The sequence below is a fragment of the Amblyomma mixtum genome, chromosome 3 (assembly GCF_055824585.1).
Source record: "Amblyomma mixtum isolate Tamu chromosome 3, ASM5582458v1, whole genome shotgun sequence".
NCBI lineage: Eukaryota > Metazoa > Arthropoda > Arachnida > Ixodida > Ixodidae > Amblyomma > Amblyomma mixtum.
In genome coordinates, this window is record NC_143014.1 from 245,419,252 (window position 1) to 245,443,785 (window position 24,534).

General features: G+C 50.7%; 1 protein-coding gene across 5 annotated transcripts in view; it reads right to left on the bottom strand.

Annotated features, from left to right (window-relative positions):
• pan (transcription factor pangolin) overlaps positions 1 to 24,534 on the bottom strand; it is a 227,348-nt gene that overhangs the window by 90,066 nt on the left and 112,748 nt on the right. Inside the window, exon 2 of one of the 5 annotated variants that reach the window (XM_089583201.1) lies at positions 19,821 to 19,889. The exons of the other annotated variants lie outside the window; for them this stretch is intronic. The gene's annotated coding sequence lies outside the window, so the exon portion shown is untranslated. The remainder of the gene's footprint in view (positions 1 to 19,820; positions 19,890 to 24,534) is intronic. 5 annotated transcript variants of the gene reach the window in all.

The window sequence follows — 24,534 nt, forward strand, 5'->3', positions numbered from 1 at the left end:
GTCGCGTTTCCCTGGGGTGCATAAAGCGAGACAGATCATTGCGAGCCAGCGAGCATCCTTTGAACTGCACCGACGCGCGACGGCGCCGAAAACACGCGCTGGCATCGCGCGCGCCACGGCGCGGCTCCGAAGAGCGACCGGCGAAACTTCGCGGCTGCCGCATGCAAATCAACGGAGAGGCGCAACACTCCCACGGTTCGCCGCAGCACATCGCCGGCGCTGCTGCGGTGTGCAGCAGGCGATGGTGGCGATCCCTACTTTCGTTCCGCGTTTTGTCCCCATACTACGCGACATGCGCACAGGCGTCGCCGCAAGGCGGGTCCCTCTCAATTCCACGTAATACAGCCCACAAGACGGGACACTAAAAAGAAACACGAGCTCGCCGTGATGAGAGCAGGCAGTTGGTGACCAACTAGCCCTACGTTCGACGCTACTGAACCCTCTCTTTTTTTTTTTTTTTGCCGCAATTTCAATCCCGCCCGGCAGCACAGTTTGTAGCGCCACGTTCGTTTCCCACTATAGGATCGGGATTACGAAAGCACGAAGAAGCAACCATGAGCGGCTCACAATCCTTCGAAAAATATGCACTACCTCACGCGCCTTAAAACGCAGTTCCATGACGGAATAAGTTTTGTTTCGTTTATGCAAGACTTGCTTTCCTCTCACGTTGGCACCGCTACAGAAAGGTTGCCCAATCCATTTTTTTCCCTGGCCCGCTTTCTGCAGACGACCGTTTATGGTTTATAGCGTTTAACGTCCCAAAGCGACTAAGGCTGTGAGGGACGCCGTAGTGGAGGGCTCCGGATAATTTCGACCGCCTGGGGTTCTTTCACGTGCACTGACATCGTAGAGTACACGGGCCTCTAGCATTTTGCCTCCATCGAAATGCGACCGCCGCGGTCGGAATCGAACCTGCGTCTTTCGGATCAGCAGCCAGCACCATAACCACTGAACCATCGCGGCGGCTGCTTGCAGGCGAGGATTGATGAATGTTCCATGGGGGTGCACACACATCCCGGTGCAACACAGCGCAAGCCATAGTAGCGCTGAAAAAAAAAAATGCCGTTTTGGCTCCGCAGCCATGAAGACAGAGCGAGGCGTGAGAATAGCGAGTTTTAGAATATGGGGGCGTTACTGTTCAACGCATGCGCACTGCTCAAGTGGCATGCCCTAGTGTTGCAAGACAATGCTCCCGCTCGCAACCAATGGGAGCGCGCCAATCCGGCTAAGGAATTCTCCACAGTGCTCACTGTTTCCATCACCTCCTACAGTTCGATTCCAGTCTCTTTGCAAGCTTTTCCTGAGAAGCAGGCATCTCCCTGATTATACATGCTGGTAATGATGAGGTCAAGTCTTAGTTTCGAGACCAACCTGAGGACTTCAGCCAAACAGTTGCCCACAAACTGACGAAATGGTGGCAGATTGCTCTGAAAATGGGCCAAGCAAAATCACTGCGTTCCGTGAACTGCTTAGAGCGACAAGGAGAAATCGTGTACCTGCGCAGCACAGCGGTCACTTCTGACCTGGGAGCTTTCTTCTCGCTTTTTGACGTGAATATGAAGCTTCCCAAGCGAACGCAGTTGATGATTCAGCATGGTGTCCCGTCCGTCCTTTCTCGTTTCTGCCCACACTTGAGCTGACGTTACGCAACTTCGCCATGTAGCCACTCGCTCAGTTTCAACCAGTTCTTCGAGGACACGTAGAGCCCAACGTAATGCTTAAAAATTAGTGTAGCCAAAACCAAAGCAACGACTAATGGTCTGACGAGGGAACGACAATTTGCGACAGGTAATGAGATTCTCGTATATATCGATTACCTGCGTCTATGCCAAGCAGTGACAGCAGATTAGAGCAACGAGAAAGTAATTTGCGGAACAATCAGAATGTGGTGGAACACTTTTGGCAGGCAATCCAAATATAATGAACTCGGACAGGACACCTGACGCACAGAGCAGGTAACCGGTTTATCCTCTGAGTTTTATTACTTTTTATAGTACGATCCCGCAAACGCCTGGTGTTTGGCCTATCCCCCCACAGTGGGCATGAGCCGCGTTCAATGTGTGCCCACTGTCACTCTCTCCCCAGCATGCATACACTCAGGCTATGTAAGCGAAATCACAGCCGAAGGCGCCTGCTCCGAATTTCTGCACTGTTCACCGCCATGAGATGCTGGAGGCATGAACGCGTTCTTATAAGCCAGCCTCGTCCGTGTGGGCTTTAGCAATCGCTAAAATTGGCGCTGCCAGAAAGCCGCACTCTTAGGGGAGTAGCGCACAGCAGTGCCCGCACGCCCCAGAACGCATGCACGGCGTGCAAAAGGCGGAAACAACGGGCCCCAGTCACTGCGGAGGGCTTCGGGCGATCAGCGCAGGTTGGCGGGGTGTCGCGTGTCCCCGTGGGCGTGGCGGGTGGCCGTCCCCCGGCCGTCCGCCGCCAGAGTTCCGCTCCGGGGCTCCGACCCCGCAGCGCCGCCATTGGCCGCATCGACCGGTCGCCCCCCGCCCAGCGGCCCCCCGGCGACAGTCCGGCCCCGCCGCCGCCATCGGCATCGACCGGCGCATTCACGCGCAGCACCTGTGCGCCATTCAGGCACCCGACACGAGCGGCTCCCGCACGCGGCGCGAAGACGGCCCGCCGAGACTCGTCGCGCACGGTACGCCAGCCAGCGTGGCCGGGCGCCCTGCTACGGCGGATGCTTCTCGAGCCACAGTTCACCCGGATTTTTTTTTTTTTCCCTCCACTAGCCGAAAAGAACAGGCTCTGCACCAGCGTTTCAGGGCACGTATCCAGAACGAGTAAAGAAAGTACTCGTGCACAGTAAGCAACAAGTACGGTGTTGTGATAGAACAAATAAAAAAAAAAAACGCTCGCATGCTCCGAAGCTCTAATCTGGGTGTTCAGTTCATGCTGCACGAAATTCAACAACGTAAAGATATGCCCTAGTTGGACAATGAACTGAGGCGCCTTGCCTGTCGTTTCTTTCAGTGCGCACAGTATCGTCTGGTGCCAACCCAGAGCGTACTTCGCCATTTTGAGAAGGTGGACGGAACGCGGCGATTTGTATACTTGGCGAACTTTGTAACAGCATACGCCGGACCACACCTGCAAATATTACCTCGTGCATTTAATTATTTGCAGATGGGCTATTTCAACTCAATTTACGGTATGTTTTCCCGGTCGCAGCACTGGATTCATTTGGTGCAAGCGACTACAGGGGCCGTGTTCTCTAAGGTCCCATTTCCATTCCATTTGGTCCACTTCCATTCGTCGCTCCTCCCACTGACGTAGGGCGTTTGAGCAGATGTCACCCCGGTCGTGACTGAAACCATCCCTTGATGCCGCCTGCTTGCATAAACGCGTCTCAAGCCCGTGTCGCACTGGCGGACCGGCGCCGACGTCCACGAATGACGCGAGTAACACCACCGCTAATTCAGTCTTGGCAAAGAAATTTGGCGACGAATTGGCGCAGAGCGGTTCGTGTGACTCAGCCAGACTGGATACGGCGACACGAGGCCGGTTAGCGGCGGCGAAGCGACCAGGCAGGCTGTGTCTGTGATTGGCCGTTTGCTTTCCTACCTGCTGTTGCTTTCGTCACACTGACGTCAAGGCCAAACAGAACGGAAAATGTAATCGATCGTTACGGAATACGGTCCCAGGGCTCTTTCGCGCAGGGCACCGAATCCCCGTGCACGCATCTGTTCGTTACCAATGGCGACAGAAGATCGCACTACAGCGGCTCATCGGCAGCCAAACGCGCTTTCACTGCTCCAAGAAATATCACTAACGTGAAAGGGCAAAAGGGAATGAGCGCTATACTGCGACACACAGTAGACAGAGAAAGCTGTGAAGTACGGAAAAGGAGTACTGCGCTCATCTGCCCTGTTGCGACGATCAGAGCAGCAGCCATGACATCGATCGTCAACGGGACGAGGCAGCAAGGAACAAAATGAGCACCCACCACAACCGCCTTCAGTTACCGTTCCGTGTTCAAAAGGCGTCACACAAGAGGGATGCCGAATAGGGACACACGGAGTCTCTGTAAAATGCCTAAAAAAAACTGGCTTGCCCTTGGACAGTGGGGTAAGTACTTTTCACGTCGGTGTTAACTGGCCAATATTCACTGCGCGATTAATGTCGAGCTCCCTGCCACAAAAAGAAGAAAAGAAAACATGCAGCGCGCAATGTGCGAATGAGACGAAATAAAAATGTATAGAAATGCCGCCTTTACGAACTACTTTACGGGCGAGGACTTCGCTTGCGCGTACAAGTGCGCTAACGTTGGAACCGTTGACTGCTATGTATTATGAAACTGAGTATAAGGAATATCATGCGCGAAGAAAGACATGGCAACAGTAGAGAGAAAAAATGGTGGCTTTACCCCCCGAGTATTATATCAGTGCGCAGACAAATGTCCGATTTCACTCCGTTAGCCAGGTGTTCCGTGAGATGAAAATGTTTAAGAGAAAAAAAAAAGGGAGGGGGGGGGGGGGGGGGGGGGGGGGGGGTGGGGAGGCGGTAACTGACAGCCCAGCGTAATACCCACCCGTACACAGACATCCTTTTCGGTCCGGAAAAACTTACACGGGCACCACTGGCGACAACCAATAATAGCAAACTGAGCATAAGACACGGGAAAGCTGCTGCGAAGGGGACGAGGGGAGGGACGACCGGTCAGGTCACGTGACGCGCAGCAGACACGTTTGGGAGAGAGTTGAGCCGAAAGTGCGGGCTACTGAGCATCGCCGCTCGAAAGCACTGGTAAACTCGGTCGAACGAACTGCCATAGAGGGCGTCAGAACGCGGGTGCCAGCTACCACAGTTGCTGCTGCGGCGCACAGTGCGCGGGGAAGGGACGCCGAGTCGCGCGTCCAGGGGCCATCAGCACCACAGTGCAGCAGCCGCACGGCCGTTGGAAGAACAAGGGGAAAGGCGAGCCCGGCCCGTTTAATGCCCCATAAAGGCGCGGCGCCAAGCGGCGAGCGCGCCGGGCGCGGCGTTTCCGGACCCGCCGGTTCCGGGAAGCGCAGGGTTCTCTTTCCGAGATCGTCATCTGCCACGGCTGTCACCGAAGACGACGGCGGGGAGCACAGTCCACGGTTTCCCACGAAGCGATGAAGCGCGCTGCTGCCACCGGAAGGACACCCCGCCAGAGGCACTTCCGCCACGGCCACACGACACCGAAATAGACGGCCACATGAGCCCCGGCGATGCAGCGAGCACCATCCGCTAGTCCCGACAACAAGTGCGCAGCGCAATCACGCGGTCAGCGCAAACGTAGTTCCCCGGGACTTGACAGCGAAAGGACCGCTAGTTATTGACGACTCGCTCGGATACGCTCGCCAGCGAACCTGCCGTCGGATAAACACATACGCACTTACAGCCGATCACGCGCGAAGTTGCGTGGCCGTGGTTCTTCCAGCCGCCTGCGCGCTCTAGAATCCGCCATTTCTTTCGTGCATCACGCAAAACGACACACACTCCAAGCGAGACACTGTACAGCAAAAGTTGACTTGGCGCTAAAGATCTATCGATCGACTGACTGACTGATTGATTTGCACCCGCCAAGAACAGCGTGGGGAAGGAGGCAGAAGAGGGTTACGGATAAACTTGTGCAGAATTGGGTTCATGAAAACAATACACCGGCGTTTTTTTTTTTTTTTTTTTTGCATTTCGCTACGAGGGAAAGCCGCCGCGGCCAGAATCGAACCCGTCACTTTGATTTTGACAGTCAAACCAAAGGTATACTGCTTCCGTACAACCACTGGCTACACAGGCCGGGCATGGCTGCACACAGAGTTGGCCAATCTAAACGATAAATGTATTAAGAAAGGACTAAAGACAATCGCAAGTTTCTCGGCACGTAAGTTATAGTTAGAGGTTGGTCTTTTCGAATCTTCCTTTTTTTTTTTTTTCTTCAGAAAATCAGGCGGACTTCCGTCTGTAATTGCAGAATGTATTTTTGGTTTTCCGGTGCATAGTTTTTCCAGTGCAAGCATTGTCGATTTTTTCCCCCTCCGGTAATACTGTGTGCTCAAAAGTTATGTATACTAGTTCATCTCGATTTGTTTGACAGTAAAAGTAATTTATGTACAAGTAATTGACGCAGAAATAGTCGTATTTACAGCAGTGACTGCATATCATACTACTGCCGTAAAAAAAAAAAAATAACAGCGTGGCAGTCAGACAAAAACTTCACTAGAACTTTATGTTTAAAAGATGGGTTGCGCAGGCACCCAAATAAACGACGAAAGCAAAATAAACAGGGGGGGAAAGCCTACGTATCTAAGCAAGTGGAACCATACCATGCCATTCACGGAATATCTTCATCTGGTTTCGATAAATACAGGCATTACTGTTGCCAGCGACACACTAGCTGCTCTCTCCATCAGTTACGGAACGAACTGTGAAAGCAGCAAATGCTTCATTAAAAACAAAGTTTCGGATTGGAAAGAAAGAAAAAATGACAGCGGACGAATTCCAGGTGGCGCCAGACGGCCTGCAATCACGTAGTCCGCATGATGACAACACTTTTTCGCGACGCTTTTTCCTGGTTTCGAGTTGGCGATGCCTTGCTATGGTTAAAAACGCTGTCAGTGTCCTTATATTCCGTGCGTAAACGTCTCAACCAAGTAAGGTGCTGATAAGGTGACGACAGTCTGTGAGCAGAAGGCTGGTAGAGGAAGCTTGACAAAGGCAGTGGTGAGTAGCAGAGCAATGCGTTAAAATGTACAGCCTCTCAAAAATGTACAGCCCAAGGGTAGAAAAAGGGCGAGTTGGGCCAGTTGTTAACGATCCATTATAAAAGCAGAGCGCGAAAAAACCCAAGGACCAAACAATAGGAGCGCTAGTGCGTCTTCGAATCACTTGGCTATGTTCACCTGAGGGGTGTCCGACAACTGTGCGAAGCAGATGGTCCCGGATTTTCCGTTTTCTAGAAAAGAAAAAGTCCCCAAGACATTGCGTAGAAGCTGTTCAATACATTTAGCCGTATTGTCCCTGTTGATCAGTGGACATCAACAAATGGCAAATTTTCAAGTTCTCAAGCTGTATGAAATGCCTTTTACGCGCCGCTCAGCTTTGAGGCTGTCCCTTAAATTGTTAAAAAGAAGGCGATTGGATTTACTTCGTGCTGCACCGTCAAGCCGTCTTTGCAGCGATTTCTGCCCGGTGTAAGGTTGTAAGGGAACAAATGTGCTCAGTTTTATTGTCATATTCAGGAATCCACAATGTACGTTTGATGCGCGTATTCACTCCTGATATCTCGAGCTGCCATACTAGCGATAGTGCTTTCTCTATTTCAAGGTATGAGAATGCGAGACTATAAAGCCTTGGAAATGTGGAATAATTCCTAACGTTTTGTTGCACATTGGTCGTTGAACATACGTGGTATTCCAGTTTCAGCCACATGCCATTATGTCGGGATATCACCCACATTTTGCTAGTTGTTTAAAGGCCATCTAGTGTTTACCCATCAGTCAACGTGTTCAACCTCGTACTGCGAAAATAGCGAGAGTGAGTCGTACGGGAGACGCCCTGGCAGAAGATTATTATATTAACCTAAATCAAAAAGTAATTAGTGTAGCAATAACCACAATAAAACTATTGGTCACGAAATTAAAAACCCCTAAACCTTAATTTGACGCACTCAAAATCTCCCCGATTGGCTTCTCCTTTTCTCATTTTGTACTAGGCCGCCGCGGTGGCTGAGTGGTTACGGCGCTCGGCTGCTGACACGAAAGACGCTGGTTCGATCCCGGCCGAGGCAGTCGAATTTCGATGGAGGCGAAATTCTAGAGGCCCGTTTACTGTGTCAGCGCACGTTAAAGAACCCCAGGTGGTCGAAATTTCCGGAGCCCTTCACTACGGTGTCTCTCATAGCCTGATGGCGCTTTGGGATGTTAAACCCCATAAACCAAACCAATCATTTTGCACTCAACACAAGCATTTGTCACGACTCCATTTAGAAAAACGGCATAGCTCGCTCGAACCGCTCACCTTTCCAGCTGGTGACCCGCCGAGCACGTCGAGAATACATTGATGTGTTTACGTGAATAAAAGAAAAACTATCGCTTGACCAGTTTTGGATAAGGGCTATGATGAAAAATAAAGACAACAAACGCTGTGTGACACGTCTGTAGCGAATGCCTAGATGAATACAGCGAATACTGAAAGAGCAAAATGAGGTGGCAATAAATCTAAACACTGACGTTAAACCGCGTGCATCGCTATGCGCTCAAATGTTCTGCTGAAAAAATTAACGAAAGTGCGGTCAAGCGCGTTTTTATCGTCACCTGCAGCATTTTCCAAAACAAGGTGCGAGTAACAAGCGCAGCGTCACCACTGCGGTCACTCAACTTCATGCGGCAACCGACTACCCTCTCTGCGCTGCTCCTGCCGCGATTAGCATTTCGCCCCTCGAAACTCCGTCGTGGCGCCTCTGTTTCTTTTAGCTCAACACAATAAACGAAACGGCGGAAAGCTACTGCTGCCGGGCATAATGCCAATCAAGGCACAAAGTAATGAGGGGCTGTCGTGCAGATGACGCCACGAAGGACTACAACCAAGATGGCGGCTGGCTACTTCCGGTAAACGCGCGGATGCGCAGTAGCTTTGTGAAATCTGTCTATTAGACCACCGCGACCGGGATCGAACCCGCGTCTTTCGGTTCAGCAGCCGAGCCCCACAACCACTGAGCCAAAGCGGCGGCGACATCTGAAGGATACTGTCCTTGTTCGGTCAAAGCCGATTTTCGAGAAATTAATTCGGCGCACGTTTATCGTTTTCTTTTTCGGTTTAGCCACTAGCTACAGCTCTCGCTGTTCGCAATGATAGCTGCACTAAAGCGACGAACACGTCCAAGCTTTTAGATGCCTCAAATTCGCGAAGGGAGCACGACGAGCTTGTTAACAAGGCTCCTCCTCTACCCCAGGGTGCGCGGAAGTCCGGTTCAACGCCGACCACAAGCTCGACGCACCTATGACGATTTGTGCGCTCCTCACACTGGCGGAAACTGCACGCTCCGACAGACAACGCGCCAGTCGGTGCTTCGTGTGCAAGTGCGAGACCGGCGATGGAGAGAAGAACAAGAGGCGCGCTTCTTCCCTCGGAACTCGGCTGGCGCCAGCAGTGGCGTCGCCGCCACGGGCCCCCCCGAATACAGGTCAGGCGAGCACTTTTCGAGCGGAGATGCGCGGGAAAAACATGAGCACACGCACCACCCAAGGCGGCAACGCCTGCGCGTATGCACGCGAGCGCCCCTCTCGGCATACGCGAGAATTTGGTAAACACGTCGATATGCGCATAAGAAACGGCAGCTCGGCCAATCCACACACACACACACACGGCCTAAGGTTGGCCGAGAACGATGGGAGCAGCCGCGCGCAGCACGGCAGCGCCAACGGCTTCGCGCGCGCGCGCGCGCATTTCCAATTCAGCAGGTGCGCGGCTACATGTACACAACGCACACCCGCAGAATCGCTTCCCATCACCGCCGCCGATGCGGGCGCCCCGCAGCGACAAACACCACGCGCGCAAACATAACCGGCAACGTAGAGTCTGGGGAAGAATCGCAAAGGAAAAAAAAATAAAAGCCGCCGAATAAAGCGGGAGAGACGAAAAGTAACGGACAAAACGCCAAACCAACCGGGGCAAGGATTCTCTACGGCCTAGCTAGAAAGAAATAAAAAAAAAAGGGGGGGGGGGGGGGGGCAGCCGTAAGTGCTGCATCTCCTACCGGCGCGGAGAAGAGGCGGCGACGGGTTCGCGTTGCCAAAACCGCGGCCGCCCTGCCCAACCTCCCACTCGGCTGAGCGCGCACTCAGTCCACACTTTGTGCTTTCCTTTTTCCTTTTTTTCTTTTACGTCGCTCCCCCGCCTACCACCCGATTTCTCTTTCCGCGCGAATCTCGGGGCCCGCACCGTTACCGTGGAGCGATCTCGCAGTTTCCGCCGCGGAGGAAGCTGCTGCTCATCCTCCTCCTCATCCTATCTGCCGGAGCGAGGACGGCGCACACAAATCTCGACGACGCCGGCATCGCCCCCCGCCTCTCGTCAAGTTAGCGGCGGCAGGATGAAGGACGACCAGGGCAGCGCGCATGCATACGAGGGGCACGTCCGCAGAGGCACGGCCACCGCTGCTACGCCGGGCAGCCGATGAATGAGAAGCGTGGCCGCGCAGGGGAGAAACGCTTCTCGCTCCTTTTTGCACCACGATGTGCTGCTGGCTCCTTCCGCAGGGAGCGCCGTCGATATTTGCTCACGAGGCGGAGACGAGGCGCAGTGCAGGGGAGCCTCTCGTACTGAGGAAAACCGAGCAGTTAAAACGGCTCTGCAATGCGAGCTGAAAGATAACGCCACTGATAGCCGCTCTGAGACGACGACACTAGTCCCGACATAAACCTGACGCCAGTAACAAAGCCAACCAGTCGGCTACTAACGCACGCACGCACGCACGCACGCACGCACGCACCATCCACGAGTCAGAACAGGTACTGATCACGATCAGTGAGGTATGACTCGACGCTTTGAGAATGCCACGTGGACCGCTTGGCGTGAATCAGTACGGACTACGCTTACGTAAACGAGATCGTGATTTACGTTATAATTTCGCAAGTTTCACGAACGGTGGTGTCGCCGCCACGTTGCAGCGGCAGGTACCGGCCGAGAGATGATACCGGCGCACGGCGTCCGGCTTAGTCCAGCGACTCCCATTACACCGTTTAGCCCGTTTTTGAGCCTATTATTGTCTTATGGGTTGTTTTTTTCTACCCATATCTTCGTCAATATCGAGCAAAACTTCGGCATGTCAGCGTTAATCCAAATATATACATATGAAGCCTCGGCGGTCCCGTGAATGTGCACACAAAATCTGGGAGCCGTAGCTCCAACCGTTCTTTCCTTGCGAGTTTTCCCCATACCCTACGCTACGGGCCTCCGGGCCTACAGAGGCATGCAAAAACGCCTTACGACGTATATTTAGTTAAATACACGCACGACAGAATGCGTCTTTTGATCAAAATAAAAATAAATCACATTGAACTTGGTAACTGGTTGGCGGCTGGGAGAAGAAATTTCGCTTAGACAAATCAACAAAACTGGGAGGCTGCTGAGAGCTCGCCTATCGTTTCACACTTGTTGAATAGGTGAATACGTGGAAACCACACAACGTGTCAATATATAGACGCTAATTTCCCTTCCCTTGTCTGCTATATATATATATATATATATATATATATATATATATATATATATATATATATATATATATATATATAATGCAAAAAAAAAGGGAAAATCTTGGCACGGTATGTAGTAGTAAGAACGTAGACCAACGTTTGAAACGCTTGAAACAATTTATTGACGTTTCGACCGTGGAACGGCCACATTCTGACGAAGGCCGTTCCACGGTCGAAACGTTAATAAATTGTTTCAAGCGTTTCAAACGTTGGTCTACGTTCTTACTATATATATATATATATATATATATATATATATATATATATATATATATATATATATATATATATATATATATATATATATATATAGCCTTTTTTGGTCCTCCCGCCGAAGCATCGTGAATTAAATCTGTTATGTTTTTCAATTTCTGGTGACTATATATATATATATATATATATATATATATATATATATATATATATATATATATATATATATATATATATATATATATATATATATATATATATATACTTCCTCTAGATTCGAAGAGCGGCAAATAATGGATAATAAAGCTTCGTGTTACAAAGCCGATGACCAAAGCTATGTCGGTTTCGAGTGGACATTAGAGCCCCGGTGATTTCTGGAGCATGACCAGTCACCAGTGTTTCTGACCGTCGTAGGTCGTGTCCAAATTCATGGATACCTTTTTTCAGCAGCGATCACGTGACACTTTTTGAGGAAACAGAAACAAACATCTGTTTCCTGGGCGATTCAACATCTGAAACGATTTCTGCCAGTAGTAGCCGGATTCGCACTAAATTCGAAGTGTGACCAGAACCTTATGGAGAGACAGCTGCTACCGGCAGTTACTAGCATTTGTGGCGCCGGAATAGCAGAAATTACGGCTACCTTATGCTTGTCATGCAATCACTACAAAAAATCTTTCCGCCATGGTTTGTTGATTCGCTGCCCACAGGTGTTGCTCCAGAAGAAATCACCGGATCTTAAATGCACACGCCAGACTGTCATTGCTATTTGTACCTGTGCTTTGCCGTACCTAGAAATATTATGGGTCATATTCCACTCTTCATCACATTCAATTCTCTTTGGCGTTTGCTATAAGCCCCGTAATAACAGTCCAGGATTTCCTCGTAAATTAATAACGCTATTAGTTATAACGCATTACATGTAATCAAAACCAAGCACCCTAACACCGGCATTTTCGTCTACGGTGACCAACTTTCCTAGCACTGATTTGCAGAATCTGACCGCTACAGGTAATTCTGATGCTAACGAATGTCTTGATACCTGTCTTAATTTTAACCTGGTACAAGCAATTTCAGAACCAATTCGTGCAACTAAAGACTGCGCTAATACCCTTGATCTAATATTAACAGATCGTTCAGAACGCTTTCATTCCGTCGCATATCATCCAGGTGTCAGTGATCAGAAAATGATACATGCATGCTTTAGCACTAAACCGCTTTCCCGTACAACCAATAGGCAAACTATGCCGCCATAATGACGAACTTCGCGCCTCCCTATCCGTTCTTCAACCGAACTTTCACTGAAGAACAATCCATTATAGGTGGTTTTTATTCAAAGTAAAGCTGAATAATTAGTTGACAAATTTACTAAATAAGTGACTGTACGGAATAGCCAACGAATGCCAATGCTAAAATTATCTAAAACGTCTGCAAAATAAAAAGAAACGCCTCTTCCGTTAAGGGAAATTACACCACAGTGAGAACGCTTGGAATAAGTATTACGCGGCAGAAAAAGCGAACCGTAAAATTAACTTGAGACCAAACGAACCTTTTTTTTTTCCATTTTGATTTGCCTAAAAAGTTGTGGCAAGTCATCAATCTGCCACACACTCGTACCATTTCCCATGCCTGCATCTCGGATACAGACTGTGCCAATGTATTTTTAATGAAGCCTTCACCGTGTTTACTAAGGAAACAAAACCGTGACTGCCTTCAGAACCGACATCTATTCAGTAACCGATGCCTCCCCTAATATTCTTTCCAACAGTAATCTAATAATTATTAGAAGCATGAAGCTATCATCCTCCGCCGGCATCGACGATACCAGCACCAAAATAATTAAGAACGCCAAGGATACATGCGCGTCATTCGTGTTGTTGTTCACCCAGCCAGTTCTCACAAATCAGGTAACAAGAATTCACCCTTAAATTACCATCCCATCCCTCAAACCAGTGCACGCTGCAAAATCATGGAACATGTCATATACGCCCATATCACGGTTTTCCTTGATTCTAACAACTTTCTTCACCCGGCACAGCATGGATTTCGCAGGGGCTACTACTGTGATACCAAATTAACTGAACGCTTTCTTACACGATCGGCACATCAACCTTGGTTCTAATCAACAGACCGACGCCATATTTTTAGATTTCGCTAAAGCCTTCCATAAAGTACCCCGTAAACACTTACTGACAAAACTGTTTCGATTAAATTTGCACCTCAACATTCTGAAATGTACAGAAGGGTTCCTATCTAATCAATCCCAGTTTGTCTCTGCTAACAACAAGAACTCTCCTACCAGTAACGTCGGGCGTTCCTCAGGGATCTGTACTCAGCCCGCTACTTCGTACCTCTAGTATACGCATGTTTGCTGACAACTGTGTAATTTATCGTTCAATTACTATATCCACAAACTGATAATCACTTCAGAGTTATCTTAATGCTGTCCAGAGCTGGTGTTACAAATGGATAACGGAACTTTGCACACATACAGTGCAAGCTTTTATCCTTCACCGCTATCCTACTCCTCTTATCCGTTCCTACATAATATACAGGGTGTTTCACCTAAGACTTTCTGCAATTTTTAAAAATAAGCTATTTGAATTAGATGCGCGCTTTTTCCGGCATAGCATTGTCAGTGGTGTAGTACATCATAATACAGCCAAGACGTGCTAACTAGCAGGCTTGTTAACCAATATTTAATAGTTAACTTTTAAACTATTACCGTTGGGCTCCTTAATTATTGAGAGGCATGTAGCCCACCGTAAGTGATGTCCATATCCGTTTTTAGAATTTCGAGAACGCGATTATTCTCGGCGCTGTGGCCCAACAAATTTTGGCTATTTTGACGAGTTACGTGCATGGAGAGGTTGCTTTGCCTGCAAGCTTCTCAAACCACATGTATTTTGGCGCGATGTAGGCGAAATTTGTTGGGCCACAGCGCCGAGGATAATCGCGTTCTCGAAATTCTAAAAACGGATATGGACATCACTTACGGTGGGCTACATGCCTCTCAATAATTAAGGAGCCCAACGGTAATAGTTTAAAAGTTAACTATTAAATATTGGTTAACAAGCCTGCTAGTTAGCACGTCTTGACTGTATTATGATGTACTACACCACTGACAATGCTATGCCGGAAAAAGCGCGCATCTAATTCAAATAGCTTATTTTTAAAAAATGCAGAAAGTCTTAGGTGAAACACCCTGTATAACGTGCCCGTACAACCAGTAGAGTCATACAAGAAATAAGGCATAACATTTACCACTGATATTTCATAGAGTTTGCATGTCACTAACACGATATCATCAGTCAATAGAACATTAGAGCCGTTAAAACGTCATCTAGATCACGCTCCTCAACATGTCATTAGCCTATAAGTCATCCGTCAAGTCAAAACTATAATTCGCATCACGGGTCTAGAATCCTCAAATGTTTACCTCGTTCATTCTCTCCAGTCCGTATAAAATCGCGCTGCCAGGCTCATTCACGGAACAAGCCGCCGCGGTGGCTCAGTGGTTATGGTGCTCAACTGTTGACCAGAAAGACGCGGGTTCGATTCCGGCCGCGGCGGTCGCATTTCGATAAAGCCGAAATGCTAGAGGCGCATGTACTATGCGATGTCAGTGCCCGCTAAAGAACCCCAGATGGTCGAAATTACCTGGAGCGCTCCACTAACGGCGTCCCTCATAGCCCGAGTCGCTTTGGGACGTTAAACCCTCTCAACGATCAACCGTCATTCATGCATCGTATTCTTACTACATCAGCGTTTCCTCCCTAAAAAACAGCATCTGGTTTATCGCTTTCGTTACTATGTTGTCGCACTTACAGTCTACCTTTATTTCATAAAATCTTCAACACCCATAGCATATCGCACCACACTAGCCATCAGTTACACGCTGCCTGTCCGCTCTCACGCCCCACCTCCGCCGAAACGACGGCAAATTTTTCCTCTGTGATTTCGCGAAGCCCAATTTAACACTGATGAACGAGAACCGACGTGGTATACAATACCGCTGCCCAAGACGCAAAAATAAAACCGCGACGCACGCAGCAGAGCCCTAATCTACGGACAGCCTAAAGCGGAAGAATCTCAACCTTGATCGAAGCTTCCTCGCCACACGCACGCAAAGAAACGCTCACAAACCGCATTTGTGTTCGTTGTGACGTCGGCTGCACTTCCGTTTCGAAGCGGTTCAGTGAGCGAGAAAAGCCAGCAGCCCGAACAGAAAAAGCCACTTGTAGCGCCTTCCAATTGCAAGAAACGACACGCTCGCAAATAAACAAACAAAAGATACGGGGCGAGCCAAGCGATGCACGCTCTCGCACCACCTCCATTCGATAAAGGCCGGCGGCTGCCCCATACGCGGCGCGGGGGTAGAGCGCGCTGCTGGGGCCGACAACCGAGCAAAGCGTCCTCCCCCCTCCCCCAACTGCGCCGAGAAAGAACTCCTTGTCCAGCTTTCAGAGTCAACGCTTCGCCCATTTCGTTGACCAGTCCCGACGGCCGGAACGGGTGTGGAAAGGTGGTGAAGTTGCAGCTCTAAGCAGAAACGCTTCGCGGCTTTCTTCTACCGGTCGTCAAGATGCGGACAAGAAGCGAGGGTGGGGGGAGCAACAGAGGGTGAGAGAGAAATCGAATCCAGCGATAAAGAAACGTGGGGCGAAGCAGAACCTACACCAACTCGGTAGACCGCTCGGGCGGAATACGCGCCACCTCGGAGCAGCGCAGCTTCGCGCCCGCTCCTCTAATCGGGCTGTCCATTTGCCCGCCCGTCGGGGTTTTCAAGAAACGGGACTGCGGTGTGCATAAATCCTCCCATCCAGCAACCGCCCCCCCCCCCCCCCCCCCCCCCAACTTTTTTTTTCGCACGCACTGGGCACACAGTGATCCACAGCAGCCGAGAATGCGAGCCCCATGCTGTGGGTGTTGACCCCCCGCACCTCTACACCCCTTTCACAGCGGGGAGAGTGAGGGGGAGTGTTTGTGTGCGCGTGCGTGCGTGCGTGCGTGCGTGCGTGCGTGCGTGGGCTGCGCGCGCACCCGCGGAGCGTCGCCGCGGCTCAGAAAGCCGCAAAAATGCGGGCGCGTCCGCGGCAGTCACCGCACCGGAGGCTCCTTTCCCGCCGGACCACTCCAGCACACACACGGGCGCACAAAACCGCAGCGGAGTGTCCGGCGAAACCACGCGGCCGCGCCGACCTGTCGGGGGCACGCCGTGTCCAAGCGTTTCGCGCTGGCCCATTGTGGGCGGCCTTCACGCTGTCACCAGCCCCCGCAAACTGGGCTCGTCCATCACCGCGACGACCGTTTTCCCCGCACGCAGACCCTCACGTGTTGCGTCGAAGGGCAGGGACAAAAAAGGGAGGGGGCAGTGAGTGTTCGAAATCGCGCGCTCTTTCCGCAGCCCGCGCTTCACGGAGGAGCTGTTCCGGCCGCAGACCGCGATAAGCACGTGCTCAGCGAGGGTCTGCATCAAAACGGAGCGCCGGCATTCCGATACCGGCCCGAAGAACGCGAGCGCTGGTACAAAAATTCTATGTCACGCCCCGTCGACCTAACAGGACTGATGACAGCGCCTTAAAATAAAAAAAAAATGGTGCGACTTCGCAATGTTAACCCTTCAAAGCCACCAGAACACCCACGAACCAGTAGACATCTACGACGTGAGAAAAAAAAAATAGAGAAACGATAAAAAAAAATCCAAGCGCACGACGTGGCAGCATTCGAAGCTGAGAACTGACCATAAATTACAGGCTTTAAGCTTTCAGGCTGGTGTGACGGTTGCTTTCGCAATCTAAGACCACCGCTCGAAGCAGATTCACATCCTGAGGAGCGATGTCAAACCTCGCTCCCTGCGCCCCTTCTATCAAAGGCAGAACACAGCAAAGAGGAGGCCGCGAGGCACTGCGCACTGAAGCTGCGGCGGCACCAAACCAATCCGAGAGCCGTCGCACTGCACCAATGAGTCGCCCTGACGGACACAACTCGAGGCTTTCGAGGCGCGCATGCGCGTCCATGTTCCCGTGGCAATACGCGCTTATAGAGCAGACATTCACAGCCCGCACTAACACTGACGCCTAGTTTCCGTCCAATTTGCACAGGCGCGGTTCAGAATTCGGGTAAACGGCTGTCACTGCAGTGATAAAGAAGTCTCCCACGTTATTAAGGATATAACTGCGAATTCCGGGGCTGGGGCCGTCCTCTGCCGACCGTCGGACGTGGCGCGCCGGGCGCAGTGGATTGCGAGCCGGCTTCTTCTTTCCAGGCTGCAGCCAGGCGGGAGTCGAACACAACCAAGCACAATTAACCGCCTCACAGTGTTGGCTCGGAAGTGGCGGCTCCGTTGGATGGACCTGTCTGAACCGATCCACTTCTCACTCGGCGCTCAGCGTAACGCATATCTTCCGTGCTCTGGCAATCAAGTCACCGCATTCTTCAAGGGGAATTCTACAATACAACGCAACCCTGCTAATAAGTGCCAATGAATTCGGGAAAAATAGCAAAAGCATCATACAGTTACCACGTCTTTGCTCCCAGTAGATTGGGGTTGAGGAAGATTCCTCGAGATAAAACGCTAAAGGAATGCCAAAAATTTCCCCTAAGATGCACCGCACATTTTAATCCCCTCTCTCTCAATGAAAGAGAAAAAAATATGAAAGAAGAAAGAGAAGAGATAACGCTGCCAGGCGAATTGTGAGAAAGAAGAAAGTCCAGAACGTACCAAGTCGGTGCCACGTGTTTTTGGAGGCAAACACTGGCGGCGCGGATTAACAGGACAGCAGGCGAAATAAAGACAAGTCCTCCTCCAAACCGAGGGTGGGGGTGAACTTCCCAGCACGAATGCAAACGCCACACTGGCCACGCATTAAGTAAGGAAACAAAAAAAAAACACCAGATACGCAAGGCGGGTTTTACCAAACCACGCCTGCACTGCCGCCGCCCAAGCTGATGAGGTTAATGCCACCGACTCATATTCGTCGAACGCGACGCCGCGACATTTTTACACGCTATAACGTGAAGCGGGACGTTTAGCACGTACGACAACACGTTGAAAAGTAATGGCGCGTGCGATACAAAATTCATGCCGCTCGCTTTGGGGCGGTACGATGCAGCGCAGGCGATGCGGTGTGTGTGTGTGTGTGTGGGGGGTCTCCGCCGCATTAGCATCAATTTGGCGCTTCTCCTGCGCACTGCTCGACTCGTGGCGACGTCGCACCGCGGACGCACCCCAGCAGCTCGGCAGCGCGTCTGGCATGCAACATTTAGGGGCGGTCGCCAACCCGCCGGCGCATCCTTGAGAGACCGGCAGAAGCTGACGATCGCGCAAACTTAGCTACGACGATTTCTGCTCTTAAAGCTCGCACTTAACATTCGCCTTATCACATATTAAGCGACAGAAGACGAATCTTCAACCTAACTGACCACTCATTATTAGATTAGTGAAAATTATCGCTCCAAAAATTCCGTCGCGTTGCATGACGTCCCTCTTGTTCAGTTCCAAGAGGGAACTGAATTCCTTTAACCAGCGATAAAAATGCAAGCCGACGTTTCCGAACAACGGTTAAAGTCGCGATATATTTTTGGACGCACCGGAGGAAACAAAAAAAAAAAAAAACTATTGCTGCTTACGCCCGGACGCACCGCCGTGTACCCGACCTATTCATGGACGTATTTAGCCTCTCGAAAGTTGCACGCATAAAGCATGCGAACATGTCCCTCTCTTCCACACACCTAGTCGTTCAACGTGCGAGCTAGGCCGCATAGGAGCGTAATCGCATTCGTAATGAATAAAGGAGTGCGCCGAAATCAGCCTGCTACGAAACTTTACGTAGCAGGTTACATAACAATAATTCAAACTGCCGAACACGGTAGGCTGCGTCCAAATCCACACAAAGGCACCATCTCACGTGCGACAGAAACCCACACTTGCAAGATATAAACCACTGGTTTCCACGTACTACATAACAAAGAAACATACCCCCCCCCCCCCCCCCAACGTGAGAATAAACAGGGGGGGGGGGGGGGGGGGAATAACCCGACACAATGGTTAACGGTCGAAAGCAAACCAACGAGTTCCAACATCAAAGACACGCAGCAGATGAAACACACGCATAGGTTCAGAACCAAAAACAGCGCAAGGAGGAGGCGACATCTTTGCGCTGTCTTTGTTTCACTTTCTTGCCTCGAAACCCCGAGTTCAGTTGACACGCCCACTCGGAGATCGTCGCGTAGCGCTCACAGAACGTTTACTCGCCGCTAAGAACCGCTCGAACAGGAACACAGAACGAGCCAAGGTTAAGTGAACCGGGCGTGACTGCATCGATGCACACCGCTGCAGACAAACAGAAGCAGAGTCGGCTCTGATCTCACCTGGTTGACGAGTGCGGGCCAAGTTCAGCCACAATGAATGAGTCATGGTTGAGGAGATGGACTACTCACCTGCAGGAAAAAGAAACAAAGAATGAAACACGTTTAGTGAACCAGGCGCATTGATGATGGATTTATTTATTTATTTATTTAAAAGGGCCAAGGGAAGCTTGGACAAAGAGCGCCATGTGTAACGCGTTTGGCCTGCAAGATGTGGGCTCAATGATAGCCATTCCGCCCCAGAGAAACCGAACACCAACCAGGCCAGCTAGGAGAACGCTTGTACCCACGGCATTGCAAAATCGGCGGCTACCTGCCAGCTCTGGCGATGAAACTCCACTTCAAGGCGCGCCGATAACACACTTTCGGAGTTCACGCGTCTTACGCTATAGTGCCACGTGCTGTAACTCCGACAGAGAAACAAATCAGTCCAACGGGCATAGCGAGTGAGAGAAATGAATTCGAGCCGAAAAGACCTGTGGCTGGGGATTTTGAACTCACAGCAAGCGCGGCGCATTAGTACAAAGTGGCGAGATGCAGCTGCCGTGTTACGTCGCAAACGATCGCACGTGAAGAATAAAGAATACACACGAAGACCGCACACGAAGTGCATGCTACGCCCTGTGCACTGCAATCCGCCGCGCAGACTTCAATATCAAGCACTCGTAACACGCTGGTGCCTAGTTCAACTCGCACGTCGGCAGCAGCCATTAGATACACGCTCGTGCTTTGGACGAGAAGCCGACGTATCCTCCCCAGATAAGCAACCATCAAGTGCACCGCTTGCACCCAAGTCCAACGAAGCCGTGACACCGGAAAGGATCGGGGTTGCGCCTGTACAGACACGGACAAAAAAAAACATACGAACCTCGCTTCAGCGTTCCAGGTATTCCCTTGCATTGCGCAGAAAATTGTACTGCCTTTTACTTGCATACGTATGCCAAACACCTATTGATTTTCCCTGGGTAACTCATCAAAAGAGTTTTACCGCCGAAGCGTGGGCCATATTACGTCCGCGACTGTACAAGGGGCGCAGCAGTTCTCATTACAACCTGCAACGCGCTTCTGTCGGCCATGATGCAGTTTGCGATTCATAGCAACTGAGTGCGTCGTAATATAAAACAACGCAGAAGAAAAGCCCACCAGGGCGCAAAACTTTTACCACAACCACCACTTGCTTCCAGCAGCTTCGCGAAGAAAGCAGCTCCGACCACATCGCACGTGTTGAAGGTCGCACTGATCGCGACAGCCTTCACCAAATTGAACTGGCAGCACCGTCAGTTCTTTATCTGTTACCTAGGACGGGCAGACACGAAATTCGCACCAGTAAAGCTGTAGCCTCTAACCGCACAACAGCTCCGAACACGCCCTGTATACTCTCCCCTCCGATACATTATTCAAGAACGCCCAGGGGCCCAAACTTGGGCATGCACTCAGACGTACGCCTTCCCAAGAAGTTTTCACAGCGAGACATATTTTACACTTCTCCGAGGCGCTCTCGAGAACAAAAAAAAAAAATGAAAAAGAAACGTGCACTGAAGACACCTGCTTCGAAAAAAAACATCCACAAAACGGATGGGCCCCCATGGGTTCTTTTCGGCCGCTAGCAAAGACACCTGGACAACCTGCACACGGAGCGGTGCATCGCCGAATACACAACGGCCGCAATAAGCCACGTGAGTAGGTACAAAGCATTTTTTTTTAAGCCCGAAAATGGATGCTCGTCGAGGCTGCCACTTCTGTCCCCGTGGTTCCCTCTCCTGTAGTGGCAGAAATAAACAGGCGGAGGTTATCTCATTGTGGCTAAAGTCAAGGCAAGCGTGAAACCTGAAGAAGGTCATGGAATGGCTCGCGCTAGAGGCGAAGAGGTGCGCTCCCCGTCTGTCTGTCTGTCTGTCTGTCTGTCTGTCTGTCTGTCCAGCATGCTGGAAGGCACGCAGGCTGCCGGCCCATCCAGCTGCAGCGTTTCGAGTTCTCTCAGCCGTTGACGGCGTCGTACCATGCACTACTGCCGAAAGAGAACGCTGCCAGCCCGACTACTGGTCTTTCGGGCGCGTTCAGACCCCTCCTCGCAATTTCTGACGCCTAATTAGCATATTTATATTTGTTTTATTAATTACTATAGCATCAGCACAAATCCCGAACACACGTCACTAAGTCCCTTTAATAACATGCTTGAACCAATGACCCTTCGAGGCCCATGCGTTGCATGCCAGCCTGGCACACAGAGGGCCTGGGTTCGAACCCTAATGCCGGATAATTTCTTTTTCATTTGAAACTTGTGGGATTTTTTCCGACTGGCCTCCTTACGCTATCGCGTAACAGAGGCAGAATACAAGGCACTCGGCATAGTGGACAAGAACAGCCGGTCAGACCTTGGCGAGGGGACGCCAACACGCACCAATGAGACACCACTGATGAGTGCGCCCAGCTGGATGCTAATGACTAATTACCCTTCAATTAGTCATCACTGCCGTGAGCATCTACCCGACCGACAGTGAGAAGCCGTAAGTAGAATGCCCCTGTTGCACGAGCATTTAAAATGCCTTCTAACCGAATGTCATTCGAGTCGACTGCCGAACTTTCGCTGCTATATACATTAAGTTTTTTCGGCGGCATTCAGTTCACAAGACATTCGAGTCGACGGAGAATGGCGGAGACATTCAAGATTTTGGAATATCTTCCAAACGCTAACACAGCCCGCACCAATCAATAGCCGTCGCCGTCATTTCGCCCCGCCCGCAGCCACAGCCGCGCGGCTGCGTCGGCTCTGTGGCTGTTGATTCCGATACCCGCAGGTCGTGTACTTACTAAACGAGTGCTTTGAGACAACAGTACAACACTGAGCACGCAGCAAGTGAGCGCGAAATTTCCCCAGGAATGCGCCGATGAGAACGACTGCACTCCTAGTACTCTTGCTTACATCGCAGTGTACAAACTGCTAGTGCTCGTGTGCATGACAAAAAACGCAAGCTGCGCTTTACTTATATTGTATAATATCTTCTGTTTTGCACCTGTTATGCCCGTGCTTGTTTACGCAGCGCGACAACTCTGTAGGAAGCGCGGACGCAACACTCGATAGCCGCGTTGCCGTCACCGAAAGGATCGGCGCTTCTCGCTAATAGTCCTTTGCTTTCTTCGATGTGTTCAATGCTTGATTTTAAATCACTTTATCCAGAAATATGTTCGGCAACCGCTTGCATTAACTTGAACGGCCTAATTTTTTACAGAAGCGACGGCGACGACTACTGCTGGCCGCCCTAAGCACTGCTCGGCAGTCTGGGTCACACCCCCGCTTTCCGCTAGTTGTATGCGCGTCCTGTAATGTAAGCAACAGTTGATTTCAGGTCAGTTTTGTCGAAACTATACTCGATGGCCGCTTGCATTCGCTAAAACTTGCGAATTCGCTCTGTCGTGAGTTGAGATGAGTGAGTGACTCTATATGAGTCGTGAGTCCGAGTGAGACGTGGGTTGCTATGAGTGATTGACCTCAAATGACTGGTGAGTCTGAGTCGGCCCAAGTGAGTTTATGAGTTCAAGTGAGCGTGAGTCTGAGTGAGCCCGTAGGTTGACCAAACTTTTGTGAGTTTGCCTGAGTAAGCACTCGCGACTTTTCCGACGTATGACTTAAGAGGACTGCTTCACTGTCGTTTGTAAACTGCTTAAAAATAAAGAGAAAAAGAGGAGGAAGCCCGGACAGACACAGCATATAGAGAGCCAGGTAGAAATGCATGCAAAAGAACTACTCCCTGCCCTCAGTAGCCGGCTGCATCTAGTTTCTCGTCTTTTTTGCCATGCACTACATTCAGGAACGACGCTAGGACCTAAGGTGCCGTCGGGACAGTGGAAACCAAAAAGACGCCCTTTATTTCCTTTTATTTTAAGCTACCTACACCGTCCCGCAAATGTACCAAGTGCGACTTCCACACTTTAAGCACGACCCACCTTAAGATAGCTCATGTCGCCATACCTAATGTGTAGCATTTTCATAACACTCGGCGTGACTTTCATGAAGCGGGTTTAGGTATTCTTCATAAACACTGAACCACTCCGCTTTGAAGCTAACGCGTTCGAACATTCCTGCAACAGCCGCGGGGGTAGAATGCATGGGGCGTGAAGCTCGAGACGTCGACACTAAACAGTTATCCGGCACAAAACATTTGCACTGACACATAGAGCTATAAGGTCTGTTCGATTGGCTGCATACCCTGCATCACTGCAGCGCCAGTACAGACGGTTCAAGTGCAGCTTGGCCACCGGGTGCTTCCAAAACGAATGGTCGCGAGTACAGGCCTGGTCATCTGCTAGCCTTGGCATCGTCAGCAAATTGCAGCCCAGCTGTGTGTCGGCCACCTCAACGGCCGCCAAGAACGCGAATCGGGTGAAGAATTTGCTAACAGCACATTGCAGCCAAGCCAGCCATGAAGCAGCCTCAATACAACCTCGCGGCAGCTGACTCGAAATGCACGTGTGTTCTTTTACTGAAATCGACTGAGGTGTGCGCGTGCCGTGCCCAGTTACATAATACGCGGTTTTCAAAGGAACGCGCATCAGGAAAGACGCTGGTGACGGCGTCCGTCGAGAAGTGAAAGGTGCCGGCGAGAGCCACCGTCCACCTCCTTCCTTCACCGCCTTCCTACTCGGGTGTAACCCTTATTAACAAGGCCCCAGTGTTGTTCCATACGAGTCGGGCCTGAGTGGGGCACCGTTCTCGTCG